At 40.3% G+C, this 26492-nt stretch overlaps 1 long non-coding RNA gene and 1 other non-coding gene across 2 annotated transcripts; one reads left to right on the forward strand and one right to left on the reverse strand.

Moving 5' to 3' along the window:
• The first annotated feature begins 1898 nt into the window (after positions 1–1898).
• LOC124972694 (U6 spliceosomal RNA) lies at positions 1899–2004 on the forward strand. The gene has a single exon (XR_007106490.1). It is a non-coding gene; the product is annotated as a U6 spliceosomal RNA (small nuclear RNA).
• A 9105-nt stretch (positions 2005–11109) lies between these two features.
• Positions 11110–25408, reverse strand: LOC124972024 (uncharacterized). The gene is made up of 3 exons (XR_007106424.1): positions 25256–25408; positions 23969–24049; positions 11110–11158 (listed from the first exon to the last, which is right to left on the reverse strand). It is a non-coding gene; the product is annotated as an uncharacterized LOC124972024 (long non-coding RNA).
• Between the last annotated feature and the right edge of the window lie 1084 nt (positions 25409–26492).

The raw sequence follows: 26492 nt of genomic DNA on the forward strand, positions 1-26492 counted from the left end.
AAAGTCCCACCCCAATCCCTTTCCCACTGACCTTTCCAAAATTCATTTGGCTTTGTTTTGGGCTCTACGAGTTATGAAAGTTAGCTTCCAGGGGAGCTCAGGATGAGGCCTGCCCAATGTGGGATTTAGAACTCTTCATTTCCACCCAATTGCCAGAGTATAGTTTGGGGACTGTTTCTCCCTCATATTTAGACAATGACGCAAAACCTGTTGATTTGTTTAGACGCAGTTGTCCCTCAGCAGGACAGATGGTATTCAACAGAATGGAATAATTAAGAGATTTAAGAGAAATAATTATGTGGGAAAATATGGCTGGAATCAAACATGCCTGGTAATCTATATGAAGAATTCAGGTTTAAAAATGTGTGCAAAATTTGCCATTAGAGGTTCTTGCACCGTTTTCTTGAAGTAAAATAACTATCGACAGGAGATGTTTTATATTGTGCTATTAAAGACAAACGTGATCTTTTAAGATTTGTGGAAACAGTGGCATGAAATAGTTTATTTTTATCTCTTCCCAGAGAAGCTGAAGTTCCTGGTGAGACGTCTATATGAGGCAATGGCTTAGGTATACTCAGTGGTTTAAAACTCACACACGCAAGTGGGCAGGCAGAGGGAGCGACCTTGTTAAACTGTTTGTTAGATTTCAAGCTGCTTTTGGCTTATCATAGCTCAGGGTCCGAAAGACAGGACTCTTGCTAGAAACACACTTCTTCCAATGAAAATTTCAGGAGCTCAGGGCATAGATATCACTAAGCTATTTCCAAGTGAAATACACTGGGCGTGGTGGCACACACCTGTAATCCCAGTGGCTCAGGAGGCAGAGGCAGGAGGATCAAAAGTGTGAGGTCAGCCTGGGCAAGTTAGCAAGGCCCTAAGCAACTTAGTGAGACCGTGTCTTAAAATAAAAAAATCAAAAGGACTGGGGATGTGGCTTGGTGGTTAAATGCACCTGGGTTCAATCCCCACTACCAAAAAAAAAAAAAAAAAAAAAAAAGCTAAGGTAGGGGGATTGCAAGTTCAAGGGCAGCCTGGGCAACTTAACAAGAAAAAAAATTAAAAGGACTGGGGTTAACTCAGTGGTGGAGGCCCTGGGCTCCACCCCCAGCACCTCATACATACATATATACATGCATGCATGCTTCCCACATAATGCTTTTTGCTAGACACCCACAAGCAAGGATGAGAGAGTCTGCCTGAGACACTTAAGCCTGAGCTAGTTCACTCTTGGAGCAAACAAAAGGTCTAATTGCAGGGAGGAAGCTGATTAACAGCTAACACCCTTAGCCAAACAATTTGCTTCTTGCCTCACCCCATGGCCAATGTCACTAAGCTCTCTTTCACTTATGGGATCCAACAAAGGAACTGCAGCATAATTTTGGCCCAGCACCTTGATAAGGTACTCAAACTGCGATGACAATGTACAATAAAATCTGTTTGATTCAAAAGGTCTAGGATCAGGAGAAACGGTGGTATTTAAATTTGTAGATTTGGGATTGAGTTTTATTTAAATGAGTCATCTGGTCTTGGTTCAAAGATTTATTCTAAGTGTAAAAATCTATAATTGCTTGCCATTATCTACCAAAGCTGACGATGCATACATCCTAGGACCCAGAAATTCCACTCCTAGGTATACACAACAGAAATGCATGCATGTATGCTCCAAGACACAAATACATAAATACTCATAACAGCATTAGTCATAACAGCCAATGCTTAAAACAACCCAAAGGTCTATGAGGAGTAGAATGGGTTGGGTATGGTGGCGCACACCTGTAATCCCAGTGACTCAGGAGGCTGAGGCAGGAGGATGGCAAGTTCAAGGCCAGCCTCCGCAACTTAGTGAGGCCCTAAGAAACACAGTGACACCCCTGTCTCAAAATAAAAAATAAAAAGGTGTGCTAGCTTTGGCAACATATATGCTAAATTGGAATTATACAGAAAATACTAGCATGACCCCTGCACAAGGATGACACACAAATTTGTGAAGCGTTCCATATTTTTAAATAAGTTAGGGAACCAGCCCAGATCCCTATCAACAGATGAATGGATAAAGCAAATGTGATACACACACACACACACACACACACACACACACACACAATGGAATTTTACTCAGTCATAAAGAAGAATGAAATTATGGCATATGCTGGTAAATGGATGGAACTGGAAAACATCATGCTACGTGAAATAAGCCAGACCCAGAAACTTGGAGGTTGAATGTTGTCTGTCATATGCGGAAGCCAGACCATAATAAGGGAAAAGAAAAAGGCAGGGGGAATCCCACAAACAGAAGAGAAATCAGTGGAGGACAGGAAGAGAAATGGTGAGGAGGGAGGAAGGACAGGAAAAGGGAGCAACAATGAAATGAAATTGACCAAATTATTCTGTGTCCACATGTGATTATATCACAGTGAATGTCACCTTTTTGTATATCTATACTACACTAGTTTTTAAAAAATACTATAAATAAATAGAAGAAAAGCTGGTCGAATAGAGGAAGGGGGATAGAGGGACAGAGGAGAAAAATAAATATAATAGAAAAGGCTAGGGAGATAGTTGAGTGGTAGAGTACCCTGGGTTCAATCCCCACTACCACACGCACACACGAAAAGAGCAGAATGAACATTGATGATAATATCCATTCAGTACAGCAGTGAAAATGGTCGATACCTACAAGCAACCATGTGGCTAAATCTCCCAAGCATGATACTGAGAAAAAGAAGCCAGACACAAAGGATCACACCCTGAACAATCCCATTTATACAAGGTCAGTGCAGGCAAAACTAATCTATGCTGTCAGAGATCAGGACAGTGGTTACCTTTGACAGGGAAGTGGCTGGGAGGAGAGGCCAGGGGTGTAGATTGAATGGTGGCCCCTCAGAAAGATATGCGCATATCTCAGAACATGTAAATGTGGCCTTGTTTGGGAAAAAGATCCTTGCAGATGTAATTAAGTTACGAATCTGAAGATGAGACCATCCTGAATCATCTGGGGGCAGGGGCAGCTAAATTCAATGAGAAGTGTTTTCTTTTTTGTATGTCTGTTTGTTTGGTACTAGGGATTGAACCCAGGGGCACTCAACCACTGAGCCACATCTCCAGCCCTTTTTTATATTTTATTTAGAGACAGGGTCTCACTGAGTTGCTTAGGGCCTCACTAAGTTGCTGAGGCTGGCTTTGAACTCATGATCCTCCTGCTTCAGCCTCCCAAACCACTGGGATTACAGGTGTGTGCCACCGTGCCCAGTGTGAAGTATTTTTATAAGAGACATGAGTGAAAGGATCAGGAGAGGCAGGAAAGGGCCATGTGAAGACAGAGGAAGAGATTTTTGGAGTGATGCAGCTACAAGCCAAGGAATGCCTAGAACCACCAGAGCTGGAAAATGTGAGAAAGAAGAGCCCCCCCTAGAGCTCCTAGAGGAAGCACAGACTTGCTGGAAATTTGCCTTCCGATTTCTGGCATCCACAGATGTGAGGGAATAAATTTCTGTCGTTTTAAGTCACTAAATCTGTGGTAATTTTTTTACAGCAGTCACAGGCTGCTAATACAGGGAAGATTTTTTTTCTTTTTCTGGATATGGATACATGGGTACATCCATTTTGTAAAAATTAATGAAGTTGTACACCAATGATTTCTGTACTTTTTCATGTGTACACTCTCCTTCGATAAAATGTTTTAAAAATATGATTCTATAATCTAATTTCTAATCCCATAACCTTGAATAAACAAAGTGATTTATGTTTTACAAATGGAAGGTTTTAACCAAGTGTGGTGGTGCACACCTGTAATTCCAGTGGCTCGGGAGGCTGAGGCAGGAGGATCACAAGTTCAAAGCCAGTCTCAGCACATTAGCAAGACCCTAAGCAACTTAGTGAGATCCTGCTTCAAAAAAGGAAAATTAAGGGCTAAGGGGATAGCTCAGTCGGTAGAGTGCCTGCCTTGCAAGCACAAGGCCCTGGGTTCGATCCCCAGCACCACAAAAAATAAAAACAGGAATATCTTTGAAAAAAGGAAAATTAAAAAATAAAGGACTGGGGATGTAGCTCAGTGGTTAACTGCCATTGGGTTTGATCCCTGGTATGCGTGCGCACACACACACACACACACACACACACATACAAATGGAAGACTTTTTTACAAAAAATACATAGCCCTAAACTGGGGATGTGGCTCAGTGTTAGAGGGCTTGCCTAACATGTATAAGGCCGTGGGTTCAGTCCCCAACATGGCCAAACATAGAAATATATCTGTAGCCATATACTCCCCTAATGTACTCATAGTCTTTTCCTCCACTCTAGTATGAGAGGGGAACTTGGGAAGACAGAATGTTGAGAGATATGAGCAAACATCCAATTTTCATATTCTGCCTTTTGCTGAAGTAGGTAGCAGGGTAGTTAAGGGGTACAAGAAATGCCTGGAAGTTTTAGGTAATTAACATACCGAGTCACAGAGGACTCCCAGAGTGGCTAACACCTTATTTTTGCTCACAGATTATTCGTGACCCCTCTGTAATAAATGACCAAAATAATAAGTTAAACCTTAACTCCACCTTATCTGGCAATTTTGCAAAGGGCAGGAGAAACACCACATAAAATTTGTGTGTTATTAAGAATGAGACTCAAAGATGGCGTCCTCTGCCCTGAAAAAAACAAAAAAATAAAGAAGACACTTGGCAGACTAGAAACAATAAACCAGTGGAGGTTTCATAATTTTCCAAAAGAATGAGATGCCTCCAAACTGAGCATGTTTTCCATTTTCCACTCGCTCCAACTCCAGGCAGATGATTTTGAACGTGCACTCTCCTCTCACTGGCTTCGAAGAAGTCAGCACTTGCCAGAACTGTGGACTCAAGACGAAAGCCAAGTGCAGATGGAAGTGGCTGTGGAGAGCAGGCCCAAATTCCCTCAGCAGGGATTACTGAGGAACAAAGCTGGCAGGGTGCAGATTTCAAACAGTCACAGGTGCAGAGAGGCCCCGGGTGGGAGCTGGGGCAGTGCGGAAGGGCCTTTTTCTACACTCATGCAGTCAGTTCTCGTGGATGTCTATTTGAAGGGGGCCGTTGCTACCTGAATCCAGTCATTGCCATTTTTAAGTGCAGGGAGACCTCATGACAAAGATGGGCAGTCAGGACTACTGTTTCCTCCATGATGGGTTAGGTCTTCCCCACTGGCCCTGCTCAGGCACCGAGAACACAGGACTCTGGATGCACACTGTCTGGGACACAGTGTACAAAGTAAAGAAGACAACAGTGGCCTTCTCCTTCAACTCTGAGAAGTTTTGAAGTCCAAATTAGGAATAAGCAAAGTTTTGGCAACGGCTTTAGTGCTGATTTCCTTAAGGGGCTAGATTAGGTTAAAATTGATGACTCTCCTAGACCCCTCCTATCCCAGAATCCTCTCATGTGTTTCATTCTGTATGAATGCCGTCTTTCCCCTTTCCAAGTGTGAGCAACAAAGACAGCCAGCCAGCACTGGACCTCCTGTTTCTGTTGTCACCTTTGAGTTCTTGTCATCTACATGCAGCTGTTAATGTAAAAAAAAAAAAAAAAGAAAGAAAGAAAGAAAGAAAGAAAGAGCAAAGCAAAGTGAAGACAGAAGTCAAATGGCACATGTTCCAAATTAGGTCACTCAGGGATGGCCACGATAGTACCTTCTTCAGCAAGACAAAAAAGCACAACTCTAAGATTTGAGAGCAAAAAAACAGTGAAATTTGGGAGCAAAGAGAAGAAAATTTCCATTTAGAAGATACAAAAGGGAAAGCAATGTTTGTGAGACCAGATAATAACTGACTTGACAAGAAGTCAAAATATTAGGTAATGCGAAATGCTCAGCCTGAAACCTTGACTCTAACATACATTGCATGTTTTTTCCTAATTCGGTTTTGTCTGTATGGCGTTTCAGCCAAATGTTCTAGCTGAAAGCCCTAGAGGAAAGGCTGAACATGAGACAATAGTTCATAATTCAATTCCATCAGCATTTACTGAAAGTTTACTATGTGCTGAACACTCATGTGGAGCTACGGGGAACGTGTAGGAAGCAGAAAACAAGGTCAAAGCCTGCTAGAAGCTTGCGATTTTGTTGGGGGAGCAAAGACTCCAACATGAACAAGGAAAACCATCTAGTTAGACAATAAAGACATAATAAAAAAACAAAAGAGATCGGGTGTGGTGGTGCATGCCTAATCCCAGAAGCTCAGGAGGCTGAGGCAGGAGGATCACAAATTCAAAGCCAGCCTCAGCAACTGAGGCCCTAAGCAACTTAGTAGGACCCTGTCTCTAAATAAAATATAAAAAAGGTGAGGGATGTAGGTCAGTGCTTAAGTGCCCCTGGGTTCAATCCCTTGTACCAAAAAATAAAAATAAAAAATTTTTAAAAAAGAAAAGAGAAAAGAAACATCATTTACTGCAATGATGTGATTCAGGCAAAAATGGGCAATTTCACAGCATGACACTGTGAAAACAGTGAGAAGAGGTCTACTGTATACACATAAAGGAGACTTCTGGGATGTAGGGACAAAGCTAGCCAATGTCATTTTCTGAAATTGATTTTAAAACAAAACTCCAATTTTTGGTGCCATTAAGACCAGGGTTCTCTCTCAAAATCAGCAAGAGACTGAGGATGGTTTCAAAAATCTCAAGCATAAGGGATCAATTTAAAAGGCTAAGCAATACCAAAAACAGTTATCTGGATGTTGTGTGGCAGGGAATAAAGTTTTTGGTAACTGAGTGAATACTGAAGAAGATCTGGATTGTAAGAAGTTGTTGCTAAGTGTAGAGCACTGTTTAAGGAAGTGGACCCTGTCTCTAAATAAAATACAAAAAAGGGCTAGGGATGTAGCACAGTGGTTAAGTGCCCCTGGGTTCAATCCCAGTACCAAAATATAAATAAAAAATATTTTCCTGATGCCACTAAAGACTAGACAAATTCATAGTTAAGACTTTGGGCTTTGGACTTGGATCAATTTAGCTCTACACCCTCAAGACTCTCTATTTCCTAGCTATGTGACTTTGGGCATATCGGACTGTTTCTAGTATTTTTGCTGTTATTCCTATTAGTACTTCCAACTTGGTTTTCCAGGCACCTGGGTGCTAGGAATGGAAATTAAGAGTACACAGAATTCCAGGCACTGGGAAGGTATACACTTCTTGTTAATGAGTCATCTGTGTTCTGCATTAGTCTCTTCTGAGTCAAGTTTGTGTTCAGTCCCCACTGAATGATCTCAGGAGTGCCTGTCTCAGTGATCAACCAGTCTCTCTTATCAGCATCCACCCCCCAAAATAAGAGTGTTCGACTCACAAAACTGGAAGTTCAGAGGCCAGTGGACACTTGACTATAGCCTTAGCTCCTTCTCTCTACTCTCTCCTTCATCCTGACCTGCTCCAAGTTGACTGCCCTGAAGTCTGAATGAGGTCTACAGCAGTTTCAGACCTCAAATCCATGTATGACAAGATACGGAGGGACGGAGACCTTGTTCTTAATGATGAGAAAACTTTCCCTCATCTCTTGTTGATATGAGCTGGGTCACATGCTCATTCCCAAACTAACCCTTGCAGCCCGGTATATCTGAAACATCCAGGGGCACGAGATTACTTAAGCTTGGCTCACACTAATTAGGCCCCACCCGCTGGATCTGGAAGCCATTCTTCAAGCCATACTTTGACTAAACAACCTGAGAGGTAAAATGGATGGAGAGCTATCAAACCACACTTGGCCACCATCTTAAGCATAGGATATCTGTGGCTCCTTTCTGCTAGAGATAATGAAAAATAGCCCTACCATGAATAACTGGCCACTCCCCAAGGGCCATTTGAAGTTAAGGTCTACTCCAGTGACCTCTTTGAAACTATAGTCATATCCGGAGTAACAGGAATGCCTGGAAAAACAGGGTCCTTTTCTAAAATGGGCTTTCCGTCTGGCCAGACTCCTTGGTCCATAACTTCAGTTGATAGGATCTTTGGGAGAGGTTTCCTTGGCCTTTTGTTTGAATGTTGTGCCCCCTTTATGATTCTATACATGAATAGGAAACCAGCCCTTTCCAGTTATGTCAGGACCCTGATTAATGCCTCAGTAGCAAGCATGACCCAAACCACACTGAGCTGGGTTCCTTCCTTTCCCAGAAGGAAGCTAACATGCTCTCCCTTTGTTTGAAGGTGCTGGGTTAAAAAACACTAGCATCAGTTCAGAGGAAGGTACAGAGGCCTGAAAATCTGTTCTCCTGTCCAAGCCTCTACTGTTTTGTTGAATTTAAAATGAATCAGCCCGAGAATGGAAAATTCATCCAAGCTAAGGCTGAGGACAACATACCTTGACGCAGGCAAAGCCAGACTGTTTGCAAAGCTCAGGGTGACACCCTGATCTGGAGTGTGTACATCCAAAGGCCTGTGGCTCAGGGTTCGGTTCCCACCCTTGGCTTCCTTCTTGACCTGTTTTTAATTTTTCAAAACCCCCATCCCTCTTGCAGAATAGTTTCAGTTCTTTGCCTGACCTCTGCTTTGTCTCGCTGGGCAGGTTGCCTTGTTCTCTCTCAGCTGGCCAGGCTGGCTGGTTGCCTAATTGTCCCTAGAGACAGGAAGGCACCCTTTACATCTTTCTGCTTTGGGTCCATTTTTACTGCTTTTTTGGAGTTAACATCAAGGGCTTTAAAAACATCTTGGTAAATGCAGATGTAGAAGCTAGATAGGATTGTGGTCACCTTGGCCCTCATTTTTCTTGCTGCTTACAGAGTAGGAAAATTCAATGCTGTTTTTGGACTTGACCCAACACCTTTTCTGTCCAGAAAGCCAATAACTCACTCTCCGAGTGACTTGCTTGGCTCCACTGGCCATATCACGTATCATATATTATAGATGATACATCACAGTCATTGGCAAAGTTAACTAATGCCCAAATTGCACTCGTAGGTCCCAGCATCAAGACTGCCAGAGGTAACCATACATTAACTTTACTGAGACATGGTGGGCTGTTAAACCAATCTGCATCATTCGAGGTGAAAGGGTGGAAGCAAGCAGACATCCAAGTTTCTTGGATTTGTATCAGTATAATTTCTTTTGGACTGTAAATACTTCAAAAGATCGTATTTTCTACATTACTTGGAATTTGTTTTTCAGATCATGTGAATATTGTGTACAGAACATTTTGCTCAATGTTCAAGGGGCTACAAGGGTTGTACGAAGGGATCCGTGCCATATGCTTGTGTTCTGGAAAAAATACAAACAACCCAAGGCAGTATATGCTAAGTCAGAAGGAATGGTGTGTGACAGAAGCAGAGGACTTTATCCTTGGTTGATGTATAACAGCTTAAACTCATTTCTAAGCACTGCCCTTGGGCCCTTTCACTCAGGGCAATGACATACTCTGCGAGAGGTGGGGTGGAACACCACTGACCATCTAGAGAGAAAGGAATCCTGTCATTAACCTATGGCCAATCCGCGCCAAGAGTGTTCTGTTCAGTTACTGGCTTCCTGTGGCTGAAGTTGGCCTATCTAGGTCAAAACAGCCCAGGCCCAGTGGTTTATAAGGCAACTTGCATTCTGCTGGGGAAGGGATGATAAATTTGGATGGGGGTGGGGATGGCGAGGACCTGACCTCCCTGGGAAACACCCTGCTATATTTTGAGCTGCCTGGTCACTGAGCTTAGTGATTTTAACAGAAAACATTATTTTCTTCAGTGGCTTGTAGTGAAGTTTGCACTCTGCCAAGGAAGAGAAAATAAATGTTTGTGGGAGGAGAAATAGCAGGGCCCTCCTTGGGAAGTTCTCTGCTGGTCGCTCAGCTTATTAATTTTTAAAAGCGACATTATGGGGTCAGAAAGAGAACCCTGGCCTGGAAGTCAGGAAACTTGCTGTGGGGTGGGCCCGCTAGCAGATGTAGGGAGAACATCAGCCTCTGGAAACCCACAAGAGGCATTTATAACAATGATAACGACACAGATGTTACATTTTATATCACTTAACACTTTTCAAAGTACTTTCACATTTACTACCAAAAAGTCACAGAATCTGAAGAGTGGGAAAAGACTTAATTCAGTATGGTCTCCCATCAGGCAAGAATCCCTCTGAGGAAGCCAGTTTAGCAGGTAACACCCATCTCCATTTTCTAGAAAAACGAACTAAGGACTTAAGACAGTTTAAGGCCAATATGACCCAATCAGTAACTAACAAAACTGACCCAAGCCACTGGTCCCGTGTTCTTCCTGAGCTATCACGTCTCTTTTGTCTTCTGGGGAACAGGTTCTAGTCACCCTTCTGGACAAATATCTCACACTACTTTTGAATCACCTGTCCTAGATCCACCTCATCACCACTGTTAGGCTTTCTTGGAAGGTATTTAACAAGTGCCTGAATGCACTGAAAGTCTCAAATTTCTGAGATTCTCTTATCCTTTAGAGTCATAACAGGTTCTATTTTCAGCAATTCAATCTTGGAAACTTAGTTTGGTTGTAGCTACTGGGGTTACTCAAACAGGCTGAATTATCCCAGTTTCAAGGTTTAAATGGGGAAACACCTTGGTACCTTATAGCAGATCACTTTTTGGCATGTATGTGCACTAGGGATTGAACCCAGGACCGCTTAACCATTGAGCCACATCCCCAGCCCTTTTTAATTTTTTTTTTTTCTTTAGAGACAGGGTCTCAGAGTTGCTTAGGGTCTCACTAAGTTGCTAAGGCTGGCTTTGAACCTGAAATCCTCCTGGAGCAGTCCCTGGAGCAGCTGGGATTACAGGCGTGTGCCACTGTGCCCAGCGTTGATCACTTTTGACAGATGAAACAATTGGCAAGTCAATTCCCTAGGTCTGATATTGGCAAGTTGAGGATCCAACATGTTTGCTTTCTCCTTAAAGCCCTAGCTGGAACTATCAAGAATGGTTGTGTTGCCCTCTCCTTGGCCACCGGAATACATTAAATGAGACAACATTGGGTTCAGTTTAATTTTTTTTTTTTTTTGAGTCAGAGTCTCACTATGTTGCCCAGGCTGGTCTTGAACTTCTGGGCTCAAGCAATCAATCTTCCTTTCTCAGCCTCCCAAGCAGCTGGGACTACAGGGATACTCCACTGCACTCAGCTTCAGTTTAAATCTTAACGTCAGAGGAAGAGTTCTAATCAGGGTTGTTCATCATGAGCTTTTGACACAAATCAGCCTCTTCCAGGAGTGTTAGACTGCAATGAAAACAAGAAATCAAAGCCTTACAGGGAAATGACCACAGGATTATCTAGTTAGCCAAAGGATGTACTTTTTTCAGAAGTTAAAATTTTAAGCTTAGCAAGATATTTCCATTAAAAAAAACCAAAATGTTAAATTGTTGTCTAATGCCTGGAGTTAAAAAAAAAACTCTTATTTCACAATTCTTTGAAACATTCAGAAAAATCAATTTCCATTCCTATATGCTCATCTCTTTTATTTCTTCCTTCTCTACAAATAGGGTCTATATTGCAATAAGCATCTCCTGCCCCTACCTCCTACCCAGAGAACATCTGGAAACAGTGCTAGTAAAATAGCACTGAGTTTATATAGTGCTGATTTTTATAGCTAGAAGGAAATCCCCCCTCCACTTCTACCCTCCACGACCAGAGATGGGTGTTGGTGACTTGCCCCTAAGCTTTGAGAACAAGAGGAGAGCTAGCACTGGAATCTGGTAGATCACGCTAACCAAACATCACCCAGGCAGAAGGGGCCCAACCTGTCTGGTGAGATTCCTTCAAATACACTGTACACTATCAAAGCTTAATTTACCAGAAAAAACACCAGGAAATATTTAAGGTAGAGTAACAGAGTTCCTGGGATATACTTAAACATAAACTTTCTAAGCTTAAACAGCATAATAAACTCTTTCAGATCCTTTAAGTTTGTTTATTTCAGAAAGTTCTTTTTTTTGGTACCAGGGACACTCAACCACTGAGCCACATTCCCCAGTCTTTTTAATATTTTATTTAGAGACAGGGTCTTGTTAAGTTCTGCCAAGTTGGCTTTGAACTTGTATTCCCCCTGCCTCAGCCTCCTGAGCTGTTGAAATTACAGGTGTATGCCACTGTACCTGGTTCTGAAAGGAACTTTCTATGGAATTGCATCCATTTGGCCTCGTACAAATTAGGCCCATGTCAGGCCCCTTAGACTTGACATACCACACATTGATATTGACAACTGTGGCTTGACTCCCACCACTGCCCAGTTGATCCTTATACTGTGAGTATTCCAATCTCTCTCCTTAGGCCCCCACATCTTCCTCCCAATTTGACAGTTTGGTTGCTAAAAAACTGAAGCTATGGATCTGAACTCCCTTAGCTATTGGAGATGTGAAAGCATGCCTCACCAGATAAAGTTTTTTTTTTTTCTGACTACTCCCTAAATTACCATCTCCCACTCTGCTCTGTATTTCCTCCCTTCCAACTTTCTCACTCCTACATGTACCCTCTCCCTCTAGACCTGTGATATCCTATTATAGTAGCCACTAGCCATGTGTGGCTACTTACATGAAAAGAATTTAAACTAAAAATTCAGTTTCTTGATAACACTAGCCACATTGTGTTTTCAACAGCCATGGGACATCGCAAATGGACAACATTACTATCCCCACAGAAAGTTCTGCTTGAGCACTGCTCAGGGGACTCCTCTGACTTCTTTCCTATGTCATGGTCTACTCAATGTCAGGCAGACAAATGCATTATCAACAATGACAGCAGCAACACTGTCGACTATTTTACAAGGGACCCTCCCACCTTTCTAGCTGCCACCAAACTTTCAGATTAAGTACGCCATTCCTTTCTTGGTCCTTTTCAATCTTACCTTTTTTACGGAAATAAAGTCATCAAAGACTGCCAGGGGCATCCTGTACTATTTTTTTTTCCAGTCATCACACTCCTAAAATTCCTCCTTGGACTTGTTCCACCCACTTCCTGTTCCTGGCATATCACCATTGCTGAAGAAGCGCTGGTTTAGTATGACACTAAGTTTCCCTCCTTGATCACTCTTCCAGGATCTTTCATCCTACTTTTCCCTTCTGTCCCCAAATCCATCCTCTGCTCTTCTTCTGCCAGCCCTCCTCTGATGGTTTCACCTTCTCTCATTTGCCTTCATCTACTTGCTCTATAAAAACGGGTCTCAAAAGAACATTATTGAGAAATAATGAAAAAAATAAAAAGCAAGAAAAATGGGTCTCAGAGCTCAAGCTGCTAATTTCTCACCTACATGACTGGCATTCTGGGAGAGTACCAACCAAGAAAAGATGTTTATACTATCAATAAATGCCCCCAAGGACACAAAGAATCTGTCTCCCCATCCCAGCTAACTCCTATGTCTCTTGCAACACAGTGGGGGCAATCCAATTCTAGAAGAAGCAAACTGTTCGTTCCTCAGAGGCTGTACTGTGAGAAGAGATCTGCGCATGTGAAGAGTTGGGGACTTGGGAGGTGGAAACAAAGTACAAAATGAAAGACACGAGGGTGTGGACAAAGGAACTCTTCATATAATAATTCTGCCATAATCTTTTTATTTTTTTTAGTACCAGGGATTGAACCCAAGGGCACTTAACCACTGAGCCACATCCCAGCCCTTTTAAAATATTTTATTTAGCGACAGGGTCTTGCTGAGTTGCTGAGCCTGATTTGAACTCTCCATCCTCCTCACTCAGCCTACCCAGCCCCTGGGATTATAGCATGCACCACCATGCCAGGCTACCTTAATCTTTCTTATGACAAATTTTAAAGTCTTAGGATGACAGCTGGGCAAAGTGGCACATGCCTGTAATTCCAGTGGCTCAGGAGCCTGAGGCAGGAGGATCACAAATTCAAAGCTGGCCCAGCAACTTAGCAAGACCCTGTCTCAAAATAAAAAATTAAAAGGGCTGGGAATGTGGCTCAGTAGTTAAGCACCTCTGGGTTCAATCCCTGGTACAAAACAAAACAAAAAAAAACAAACAAAAAAAACCTCAGGATGACATAGAAGTTCTTTTTATTTATTTTAGATGTAGATGGACACAATACCTTTATTCTATTTATTTATTTTATGCGGTGCTGAGGGTCAAACCCAGTGCCTAGGCAAGTGCTTTACCACTGAGCCACAACCCCAGTGCAATAGAAGTTCTTTTCATTTCTTCTCCTTTTGTTTCATAGTGAGGAGTGGGTTAGTAACCCCTGCATTGCTTCTTCATAGAGACCTATGCAACAGACATAGACCATAATGGAAAACAAGTCACTTTCACGAAGGCAATATCGTGCAACAAGCCTGTGCAAATTACAGCTGGTGTTACATGGAGGAGGGTGACAGGACAACAGTCACCTTCCCTTCTCAAAATGTATGCATGAAGTACACTGCAGCCTCTAGCAGCACATGATGTCTATAACTAATGGGAAGGGAAGTCAGAATATTTTCTGTCTTTGGCTTTTTTTTTTTTTTTGGTGCAGGGAGGCCTTCAGCATACACATTGCTCAGCTGATTAGAAAGGCAAAAAAGTAGCTGGGTGAGGTGGCACACGCCTGTAATCCCAGTGGCTAGGGAGGCTGAGGCAGGGGGATCACCAGCTCAAAGCCAGCCCCAGCAACTTAGCAAACCCTAAGCAACTCAGCGAGACCCTGCCTCTAAATAAAATACAAAATAGGGCTGGGGATGTGGTTCAGTGGTCGAGTGCCCCTGAGTTCAAACCCTGATACCCAGGGGGAAAAAAAAAGGCAAGAAAGTGGGTAGGTAGAAATATATAGCTCATTCAGTTACATGAAAATTAAAGTACTGCTGACAAGGCAGTGTGCAGAATGCTTGATTTTGTTACACTTAGAGAACGCCAGGCCCTGACCAATGTTCTTGAAATGTAAATTCAACATCCAAACCCCAAAAAGTGACACTAAGAACACTGGAAAAACAGAAGAAATTTACATTAGACAGATGTGGGATGTCCCAAAACGCTGTGATCTTTTACAGCTACAAGGTCAAGGCAGTTTTTCACAGTGATTTGTACGAAGTTTGCTTATAAAAGAAAAACAAATTTAAGAGGGCACTTGGTTATGTACGGAGATAACCAGCGTAGCAAAAATAACTCCCAAAGTGAGAACTTACTAGGCAATTTGGATTAAAGTAATATAAAAGGCAGATTGTTTGGGCTAGTTCATCACCTTTCCTACATTTGAAGAAAAGTTTGGAGATAAAGAAACCTATTTTCTTTTTTAGAAAGAAAAAGAAAAATCTTCCTCCACAAAGCCACCTTTCCCACAGCCTCTGCCAAACAGATTCTGTTACTGGGTAACATAAGCTACCAACAATTTATGTACCAATATATATAGCAAATTATAGTTGAGAGGAAGCTTGTGAGCTCATGAAACAGATGGTAGATTTGTGTCATGGCCCGAGAAACATCGGTGTTTTGACATAATGAGGCACTGCAAGTCTCTGACAGTTTCCTAGCCTAACGAACATTCTGACTTTTCTTCTTGCAAAACTGGAGGAAAGAGAATCCTGTAGAAAGAAAGGAGAAGCAAGAAATGGCATAGATGATGCTCTTTTGGAGAGGGAATTATCAGTTTCCAACTTTGTGTTTAAATGTAACAACAGCAGAAAGTACACCAAACCAGCTCATAATGTAACCCTCGGACTTGCTATCTGGGTTGAGGTTCAATTTATGAATCCAATGACTAACTCCGCTTCTCTAGGACTAGAACTAATCAAAGAAAGACTGGTCAAACAATCAGGGCTGGGAACAAGAGGACATAATCTTCTGTGAACCGTGTAATTAGAGAATATGTCCACAATTAAATTTGTAAAAAGAATCTCAGACACTTAAGGCTCTTGCAGCTCATATTTCTCATCTAAACGGAACTGGTGTTTGTTTAATAAACGACTGGGTCACAACTAGACTTCAAGTGTCCCACCACATCCTGGAACAAACTGTTGACTGCCACTCAGAACCACACTGACATCTGCAGGTAATTGCAACAGGACTTCTATGTACTTGATTTCTGGACTCGGAATTCTCAAACCATTCATCTTAGTAGTGTGCTAACCCACAAAACTTAAATGCCTTGGATGGCGATGTACTTCTTAAAAAAAAATACTCCAAATGTTTATGTGATTTTTAGATGGAAATGTGCATATAAAGTATAGTTTAATTATGTAGAAAATCCCATAAACCACAGCTGTTTCTGTCTGGTGTAATTATGTTGATTTTTATTTCACTTAAAACTGTTCTTTTCTTTCTATCTTCTATTACTTTTCATATATTCTTCAATGGGCATGTAGTACTTATTTGCAATAAGTTACTGAAAGATTGCTACCTAAATTTTAATCCCAAACCTTTAGTTGTCCCAATTCAAATTTGTACTCCACAGTTATCAAAGCCACAGGGGTGAAAAACCCTATAAAATGTTATACAAGGTACCGAAACTCCAAATACGCACAGGAAATAAGGATAAAACAGATGTGTAGCAGATTTAAGGTGCTCTGTTCTAATACATGTGATTTTCTATAGTGCCTTTCAACTAAGCAAAATTTCAAAGTAATGGTTATATTGGATCGATTTATAATTACAGTATTAGAGAAAACAGGATCTACTACCAGAGCTCCTTTGTATAATGACCATCTGGGGAAAAAACCTATTTTTACCCGGCTTGTGAAATCAAGTGACTCATGTAAATTCTGATGTAAAAAAATCAACATATAAAATCAGCTTACTCTACATGTTGAAAATTAGTTGTAATAGAAAAACATATCAGGAATTTCTAGTGGTAAAAAAAACAAGAATGATTGCTTACTGGCTCAATAACAAATCCAGTCAATAGGTACTCATAAACACGCAGTCTCCCAATTCACAAGTATGTCCCATTTCAAACATTTATTGGTCCCTAGAATGCATTTTCTTAAAGAAAGTTATGAAAGAGTTTCAAGTTAATTCACAAAAGTAAAGCTGAAATGCTGTAGGTTTGCAGTGAAATCCTAGTAAGTAGTTTTAGCAATACTAGAAAACAAATGTTGGAATTATTTTAATGATAATTATTTCTCCGTGTTCTAGCTTTGGTACATAAGGCACTTATAGAAAGATAAGAAGCAAGACATTTTCAAGCAATTTAGATGCCAATATCTAATTTCACTTGAAAATTTGCAACTTTTCTTATTTTTTATCTAGGTATGAATGTTATGTTTGCTGAAGGTTTTACTTCAGTTAACAAATGGAAACAAAACAAAATTAGGAAGGAAAAATAGGAAAGAGATTGTGGTATGAAAACTGGACAAGAATTGAAAGAGTAGGGGGAGGTGGAAGTAAAGAAAATGTGAATTTAGACTCCACTCCTTGCCTCCATGTTGTTCATTCATTCATTCAACTGTTAAGTGGAAAGTTGCATTGAATGTAAGGACCCAGAAATTTAAACCTTTCAACCAGCAAGTGTTAATCGAGCATTTATTTTGTGCACAGAGCAGGGGAGACTAGTATGAACAAGGTAGTCTTCGTTACTCTTCGTGCATCTGATAATGTAATACTCAAGGAAGGCACTAAACAAATACTATAATTATAAGTAGGATAAAGGCATAAAAGGGGATACCTAGGGAGATCCAGAAACTGCCTAACAGGACAACCTAACCTAACTTGACACTGGCCTATCCTCCTGAGTGATCCAGATGGTCAAGGTTGCCCTGTGTTTAAAACACATTCGTGTCTCTTATTACATGTGATTTGCATACTTTTCTTCTGTGACATTTTCATGTTGTGTCCATTTTCCTCTTCAGATTTTTGGCCATTTTCCCCCCTACGGATTTTGAATTCTTATATATTTGGGACATTAGCCTTTTATTTAGGATATATATCATAAATATTTTCTCTCAGTTTGACTGCTTCTCTTTTGACTTTGCTTGTCTTTTTTTTGCCATGCAAGGGGTTTTAATTTTTATGTAGTTGAAATTACCCATCTCTTTTTCTGCATCTGGATTGGAGTCATACTTAGAAAGGCTTTCCCATTGCTCAGATTATAAAGGAATTAATTTACATGTTCTCCTAGAATTTGTATAATTCTAATTTTTACATGTGTGTCCATTTTGGAGTCTATGTCAGGGTAAAATGTGAAGTATGGGACCAAATAATCAAATGACTATCTAGTTATCCTAATAGCATACATTAAAAAAGTTCATCTGTGTCACAATGATTTGGGTATAAGTTTATTACATATTAAATTTTCACATACACTTGGGGCTGTTTCTGAACTTTCTGCTTTATTCCATTGATCTGTCTATTCATGTACCATACATCATTCAATGTGCTATAGCACACTAAATCAGTTATAATGTTGAATAATTTTATAAATTTGAAGTGATAAAGAAAAAGGGGATCATTTTCCTTATGAAAAATGCTACCTAGTAAATGTGGATGAATGACAGAATTAAGAAAATACAACTTTGCAGCCTCCATCTTAAAAAACGGTTCAGGTAGGGGGCCATAATGGATTGTAAAATGATTGGGTGAAAGTAATTGGGCAACAGGACAATTATACAGTAACACTAACTTTTTAATACTGGTTTATTACGAATTACAAAGACAGAAAAGATATCCTTACAATAGAGAAATCTGGAGAATACCACCTTGACTAAGTGATCACACTTGGCATCCACCAGTGAGACAAATTAACCTTCTGATGTGACGCAAGGAGAATCGCCAATGTGTATTTTTGCCAACTATGTTTAACTTGACTCTGATCATGAGAAAAATGATGTGACAAATCCAAATTACAGGACATTACACAAGACAACTGGCCCAGACACTTCAAAATGAATATTTCATGAAAGATGAGAGAAAAAATAGGACACGTTCTGTATGAAATAAAACTGGAGACATCGTAAGTAAATATATTGTATGACTATGATCCTGAGTTTGGGCTCCTCACTGAAGAAACAGCTATAAAGAAAATTACTGGATAGCCAGGTACAGGGGTGCACATCTAGAATCCCAGTAATTTGGAGGGCTGAGACAGGAGGATCACAAGTGTAAAGCTAGCCTCAGCAATTAGTGAGACCCTCAGCAGCTTAATGAGACTCGGTCTCAAAATAAGAAATAAAAAGGATAGGGATGTATCTCAGTAGTAAAGCACACCTGAGTTCAATCCCCAGTACCAAAAACAAAATTACTGAGACAGCCGGGTATGGTGGCCTACACTTATAATCCCAGCAACCGGGAGGCTCAAACTGGAAGATTACAAATTAGAGATCTGCCTGGACAATTCAGTGAGACCATGGCTAAAAATAAAAAGAATTGGGACTGTAGCTCAGTGGTAGAACGTTTCTGGGTTCAATACTCAGTACACCCCTCCAAAAAAATTTTAAAAGTATATTAATTATTGGGATAATTTGGAAAATATGAATATAGGCTGTGAATTTCTCATCTTAAATTTATTGGATATGCTAATAATATTGTGATTATGTAGGTAAACACTGTTGCTTTTTAGGCAATACAAGTTGAAAAACCTCTTGATTCCAACTGTCTTGATCTGCAATTTAATTTCCAAATGGTACATGAAATATGTATACCACACAAGCATGGTAATGTTATATTGTGATATATATGGGGGAGAGAATAAATTGTGGCAAAATATTAACTAGTATTTAGCTTGATGAAGCATATATGGTTGCTTATTTGTACTGTTCTTTCAACTTTTACATAGGTTTGACAAGTTTCTAACTAAAAGGATAAAAAATTAAAATTAAAATTAAATTAAGGGGCTGGGGAAATAGCTCAGTTGTAGAGTGCTTGCCTTGTAAGCACAGGCCCTGGGTTCGATCCCCAGCACCAAAAAAAAAAATTAAATTTGGAATCACCAACATTATAAATACACACACCCTTTGACATGGTACTTTTGCTTCTAGGAATTTATGTGACATATGTCCAAAGCTACTTATTATACATTATTGGATAATAACAAAGCCTGAGAACAATATAAATTTCAGTCATTAGGGGACTATTAAAATGAAATGGAATTTTAAAAATGAAGCAGCTCTTGTGGGCGAATGTGAAATCATTTCCAAGACCTAGTATTAGGTAAAAAAGGTAAGGTACAGGAAAAAGAAATAAACCTATTGTGTTTGAAGGAGTAAATGGCCCCAGTTCTTCCCCTCTCTTAACCCCCCCAAAATCTTGCAAGGTAACTTTGCAGACCTGGCATCCTTGAATCTGGGCTAGCTTGTGACTCACTTTGGACAAAACGATAGGCCTCCAGAGGCCTTCTGTGTGCTTCGTTCTTGTGGAACCCTGATACACAAGAACAAGCTTGCCTAGACTGCTGGAGGCCGAGGACCCCATACAGTAGAGGCTGGATAATCCAAGCTGAAGTCACTCTAGACAAACCAACCCCCAAATGATTTATCAACTAATCGGTTAATGATCATCAGCTGAGCCTGGCCCTCAACAGCAGAACCACCCAGCTTACCCACAGTCTCATGAGAAAAAATGAACAATCGCTATTTTAACGTCACTTGTGATTCTGAGGGGAAAAGGTTAGAAGAGGTTATGCTGTAATGGCTCAAACAAATATGATACTATTTGTGTAAAATTTTGGGAAAGAGAATATATAGAATTTTGCACATGCAAACTTTCTCTGTAAGGGTGCACAAGGAACTGAAAACAATTGCTTTTGGGGAGAGGAGTCATTGTGGCTGGGGGATAAAGATGGGAGGGAGACCTTCTGTATCTTTCAAATTTTGAAGCATGTAAGTGTATTTCCAAAGCATGAATGAATGAATAGCAGTGGCAAATGCCTGTAATCCAGGGACAAGGGAGGCTGAGGCAGGAGGATCACAAGTTCAAAGCCAGGCTCAGCAAAAGCGAGGCACTAAGCAATTCAGTGAGACCCTGTCTCTAAATAAAATACAAAATAGGGCTGGGGCTCAGTGGTTGAGTGCCCCTGGGTTCAATCCCTGTACAAAAAAAAAAAAAAAGGAATGAATGAAATTTGTTCTTTTCTCAAGTCTTTCCAGAACCCCTGAATCATCTTTCAGAAAGCATGGGAAATTTACATCCTATTGGTGAGATTATAAAATTGGTTCAATCTTGGTAGGGTGGAAGGATGGCTTTCAGCAGTATATGTGCAAATGCAATGCAGAGACCATCTCTATAAGAACTTGCCAGAAGTTGATAACACTGGTTGCTTCCAAGGATCTGATGGGACTGGGGGATCAAGGATAGGAAGAAAACTGATTTTCCCTATATAACCTTTTTGCTGTTAGAATTTTTTTACACTGAACTTGTCTTAGCTTTCCAAAAGGAATAATGAGTAAAATGCATACCCTTTGACCTTGCAATTTATCACTGTCTAAGGATCTCTCCTAGAGAAATACTTACAGGGCACACATAACCATAGAGGAATGTTTATTTGTGTATACTGATAAATAATAAAAACCTAAATGACAATCAATTGAAGATTAAATTATGGAATATTTACATAAGTGCTATACTGCTGCTAAAAATAAACTCATAAATCATCACTGAACTTAATCTAGAACTCTTAAGGAACCCCCTAATGCCCTCTGCAGTTATTCTCTCTAATGATGCTTATAAACTAATAAACCTATTTACCACTCGGAAAATTCCTGAACTTATTTTTTGTGGCGGGGGGGGGGGGGGGTTTACTGGGAATTGAAACTCAGAGGCCCTTTACCACTGAGCTGTATCCCCAGACCTTTTTATTTTGAGATAGGATCTTGCTGAGTTGCTGAGGCTGGTCTCAAACTTGTGATCCTCCTGCCACAGCCTCCTGACTCACTGGGATTATAAGCATGCCACCACCAAACCAAGCTCCATCCTGAAGTCTCACTTCCAGTCACTCATTCTCTAATAATGACCACAGTCTGAATAAACCTATTTAACCATCATCCAGGTCTATACAGAACATTCCAGAACTCTTTAAGCGCCCCCTAATGTTCACTTCCAGTCATTTACTAAGAATGCAAGCTGGATAAACCTATTTAACATCCCAGGTCTACATAGTACATTTTTGGAACTCTTTAAGCACCCCCCTAATCCCACTTCCAAGTCATTCACTAAGAATGCACAAATTGAATAAACTCATGTAAACATCACCCAGGTCACACAGAACTTTCCATATAACATCCAATTTGTGATTAATTCAAGCTGTACATTTTTTATAAGTATGTCACACTCAAAAACGTCTTAAGTTGCACCCCGTTTGTGTACAAGGAAATGAATCAATCTCAAAAAAGTGAAAAAAAAAAAGAAAAAAAAAGAATTGAGTGAAAAAAACTTTCCATTTAAATGTTGTATACATATTTGTCAGTGATATGTTTCTAGTACTTTTACATGTGTCTAAAAGTTACATATTTGATGTATTAAATATTATTGTGTGTTCTAACTTTTTAATTGGTAATAATTGTCCTATCACAATAAAATGCAAGCTTGATCACACAAAAAAAATGTTTTAAGTCAGGTGCAGTGGCACACACCTGTATCCCAGTGGCTTGGGAGGCTGATGCAGGAAGATCGTAAGTTGAAAGCCAGTCTCAGCAACTCAGTGATACCCTAAGTACCTTACTGAGACCCTGTCTCAAAATTAAAAAAATTAGGGCTGGCTGGGGTTGTGGCTCAGTTGTAGAGCGCTTGCCTAGCACGTATGAGGCACTGGGTTCGATCCTCAGCACCACATAAAAATAAATAAATAAATAAAGGTATTGTGTACATCTACAACTAAAAAAATATTTAAAAAAATAAATAAAATAAATTTTTAAAAAATAAAATAATTTAAATGAAGGGCTAGGGATGTGGCTCAGTGGTTAAGCACCCCTGTGTTCAATCCCTGGTACCAAAAAAAAAAAAAAAAGCTTTAAAATGTGCATGTTCGGGGCTGGGGAGATAGCTCAGCTGATAGAGTGCTTGCCTTGCAAGCACAAGGCCCTGAGTTCTATCCCCAGTACTGCCAAAAAAAAAAAAAATGTGCATGTTCATCTATTAAATTATGTTACATATTTATAGAAAAAGATAATAAGGTACACCAAATCAAACTATCATATCATGCATGAGAAGGTGGTCAGCAGGAGTTATTCCTTTTTACCTTGAATACTTCTATGAGGTTTAACTTTTTATCATGAGTCTTTTTTTCATATTCATAATCTAATTCCATTTTCACAATTTAAAATGAATTAAGAAAACACTCTTAAGTAAAAGGCAAATAGGTTGAAAACACTATGGAATGTTAATTTTGTTCTCTGAGGAGGAAACACACATGGTCAGGATTACAAATCCTAGAATTCTTGACCCTCCACCCATAACCCAATTATGGAGTTCCTCCTCCAACCCCGGACCCCACAGGTTCTGGAGGGAGATAAGCGCCTAAAGGACAGACTCCGACAAATAAACACCTCACTGAGCTTTCAATCCAAATTTCAGTGTAGTAACCCAGGGACGCTGGATACAAATTCCTTTAGCTGAGGCCTCAGGGATACGACTAGAAGCTTCTTTCTCTGAGGGGTACATTCTGACCTTAGCTCTCCTTTCTTTAACCAGAGATATAAGTAAGCAAGCCAGGCCTGACAGGCTCCTTAGGCCCCTTTTTCCCTGCGCCCCACCCAACTTCCCTCTTGTCCTTGAAAACAAGAGGGGGTGTCTTTTCGAAAGCTAAAGGAGAGGTACCATACCTCTCTATCGCAAAGAGCAGAATTTCAAAAAGAGAGACTTCAAGAGGAACCCCAAAAGAGCATTCCACACAGATTCAACACCTTTTAACTTCTTCACAACAGTCCCATACACCAGTGTGGCTCCAGCATTCCCTGAATCAAGTTATTACATATATTTTACTTCTAAGGATTTTGGTCATTATCTGTCACTCATACTGTCCATTTAAGATGCTTGAACTTTTTCTTTGCTATGTCTATTTTTTAATATAGGTCTTAAAAGTGTAATCTGCTAAACAGAAAACATCATATCACTATCATAAATGGAAAGCTAGTATCACGTGCCCCAGATAGAAGGTAAATATTAGGTATATAGCAATAAATATTACCTAGGGGTGGAACTCCTTGATGAAGACTCCTCACTCAAGTTTTCCTCAGGAATGTCTGGAAGACGAGGCTTGATGCTCCTCCTAGAGGTTAGAGTGTGTGGTTAATACTTCCCCGGGAGATTTTCTTTCAGCTTCTCCTATAGGTTAACATTCCCTTGTGATTTTCTTTCAGCTCCTTCTATAGGTTCGGGTGACATGCTTTCACCTCCCATTTATAGGTTGGGGGATTTTCTTTCAGCTCCCCCTATAGGTTAGAGTGTGGGTTATTCTTCAACAAAATTTTATGAGTGACTATTCCATTTCAGATACAGTGTTAGCCACAGAGAATGCCGGAGAAAATGGGAATTTGTATTGTAATGGAACAAGTGTTGGGAAAAAAGGTAAAGGAGGTTAGATGTTGGACATAGACTATATATGTTAACAGTCTCAATTTCCTAAACCCCCGTTTATCAGGCCACTGCAATTCAGCTCAACCACTAAAAGTACACTAAGGAAAGTCTCTCAGGGACCTAATTATCAGATCCGATGAGAAATTTTAGTTCACATCTAACTGGCAGACCACTCCCCTCCTCAGTTTCACCTCAGCTAGCACTTTTTGTAGATTTTTTCTCCCACCTCTTGCTGCCCTCTCGTCTTCAGCCTGACTCCTAAATGTTGATGCTTGTTAGGATTTCTACCACCTCACTTTCTCCTTGCTTAAGTTGACACCCATGGCTTCCACCCACTTAAGCTAGACTCCCAATCCTCAAAAGACCACAGGGCCTGTTTCCCTTTCCAGCTTCATTTCTCCTATTACCAAATGACTTAAATTTCTCTAATTGTGCCTTGGTCTCTTCTTGCCTGTATCTTATTTCCCTCTACCTGATTCCTACATCCACCAAGTTCTTCATAATTGAGCTTCAGCGTTCCCTCTTCTGGGAAGTATTCCAGTACCCCAGCCCAGGCTCTTACTCTGTGCTCCCCAATATGCCCTAATCAGAGCCTCTAATGGTTAGTGTACTTCTATTTATTCCACCATGCTGGTCTCCCTGAAGGCATGGACTTAATCTGCATTTACAGTTCCCAGTACAGAGCTCAATAAATATTTGTTAAATGAATGCATATAAGAAATTCTTAAGGGATTGGGGATATAGCTCAGTTGCTAGAGTGCTTGCCTTGCAAGCACAAAGCCCGGGTTCAAATCTCCAGCCCCACAAAAAAGAAAAAGAAATTCTTGAGCTGTAATCAGAGGAAAAGGAGCTTAGAGGTGGGTGTGAAGCAGGTGTATTTAAGATGAAAAATTTAGACCTTCTCCCCTTTCCCTTTCTTCCTTAGAGGCAGCCAGGGCAGTGGGGTAACAGGGTGAGTTCCAAGGAGATGGTTGGGGCCAAGGAGGCAGTCTGGATGGTGGCTGGCAGGTAGGAAACTGGTGACATATAGAATAGAGGAGGAATTACATTGAGGATAAAAGGAACCAGGTTTCTCATTATCAGTAAATGGAGTTACACAAGACAGAACTATATAGTGCAGAAACATGGTAGACACCACCTTAACCAGGGATCAATGTGAACAGCATAGGAACAGAAAAAAGTGACACCATGTACGTCCTAAAATGACATATTGAGAACACAGCATCACTTCCATGGTATTTCTGTCCACAATGCAAAACCTGAATTTAATCATGAGGAAACAACAGTCAAACCCAAACCAATGAACATTTTACAAAATAACTGACAAGCACTTTTCAAAAATTTGAAGTTGACAAAAGACAGGGAAAGACTGAGGGACTTCCAGATTGATGGACAGTAAAGACATGATGATGACCAAGTGTAATACAGAAGTCTAGATTAAATCCTGGTCAAGAAAAAATTGTTTCTTCTTTTCTTAAAAAACTATGGGAACATAGGCAAATTGGAATGGGCCTACAGATTTGATGGCAATTTTGAATCAATGTTCAATTCCTGAATTTGATAGTTGTAATGTGGTTTATGTAGAATGTTCTTGTCTTTAGGAAATTTATACGTGAGCATTTAAGGGTAATGGAGTCTCACATCTACACCTTATTCTCGGATGGTATACACAGAGACCACACATGAGCACACATAGAATGACAAAGCAAACGTGGTTCAAGGTTAACAACTGGGGTACAGAGGGGAAGGATACGTGGGGACTTCGGGCTAACTGCAAGAGTTTCACAAATATGAAATTATTTCAAAATGGAAAGTCTTTTAAAATAAAGTAGTCCATTTACTTTTTGAAAACTGAAATAAAATTGAGGGTTTAGGACCCGAGTCAGGATAAAGGCTTATTTTTGCCTATTTACATATCTCACTGTCTTATTCAAAACTAATTTATAGAGGCTTATAATATGTGAAAAAATAAAATATAATTGAAAGCAAGTAAAAATATGTGTGACCCTGGCAAGAACCTTCTAAATTGTCAATTCCACAAATACTCTTGAATTTTTGACAAATTATGTGGAGAGGTTCTCTTTTGTTTGGGAAAACAGTCCCAACTTCAATCTAGCTATGATTTCTTTGTGTTC

The sequence above is a fragment of the Sciurus carolinensis genome, chromosome X (assembly GCF_902686445.1).
Source record: "Sciurus carolinensis chromosome X, mSciCar1.2, whole genome shotgun sequence".
Lineage (NCBI taxonomy): Eukaryota > Metazoa > Chordata > Mammalia > Rodentia > Sciuridae > Sciurus > Sciurus carolinensis.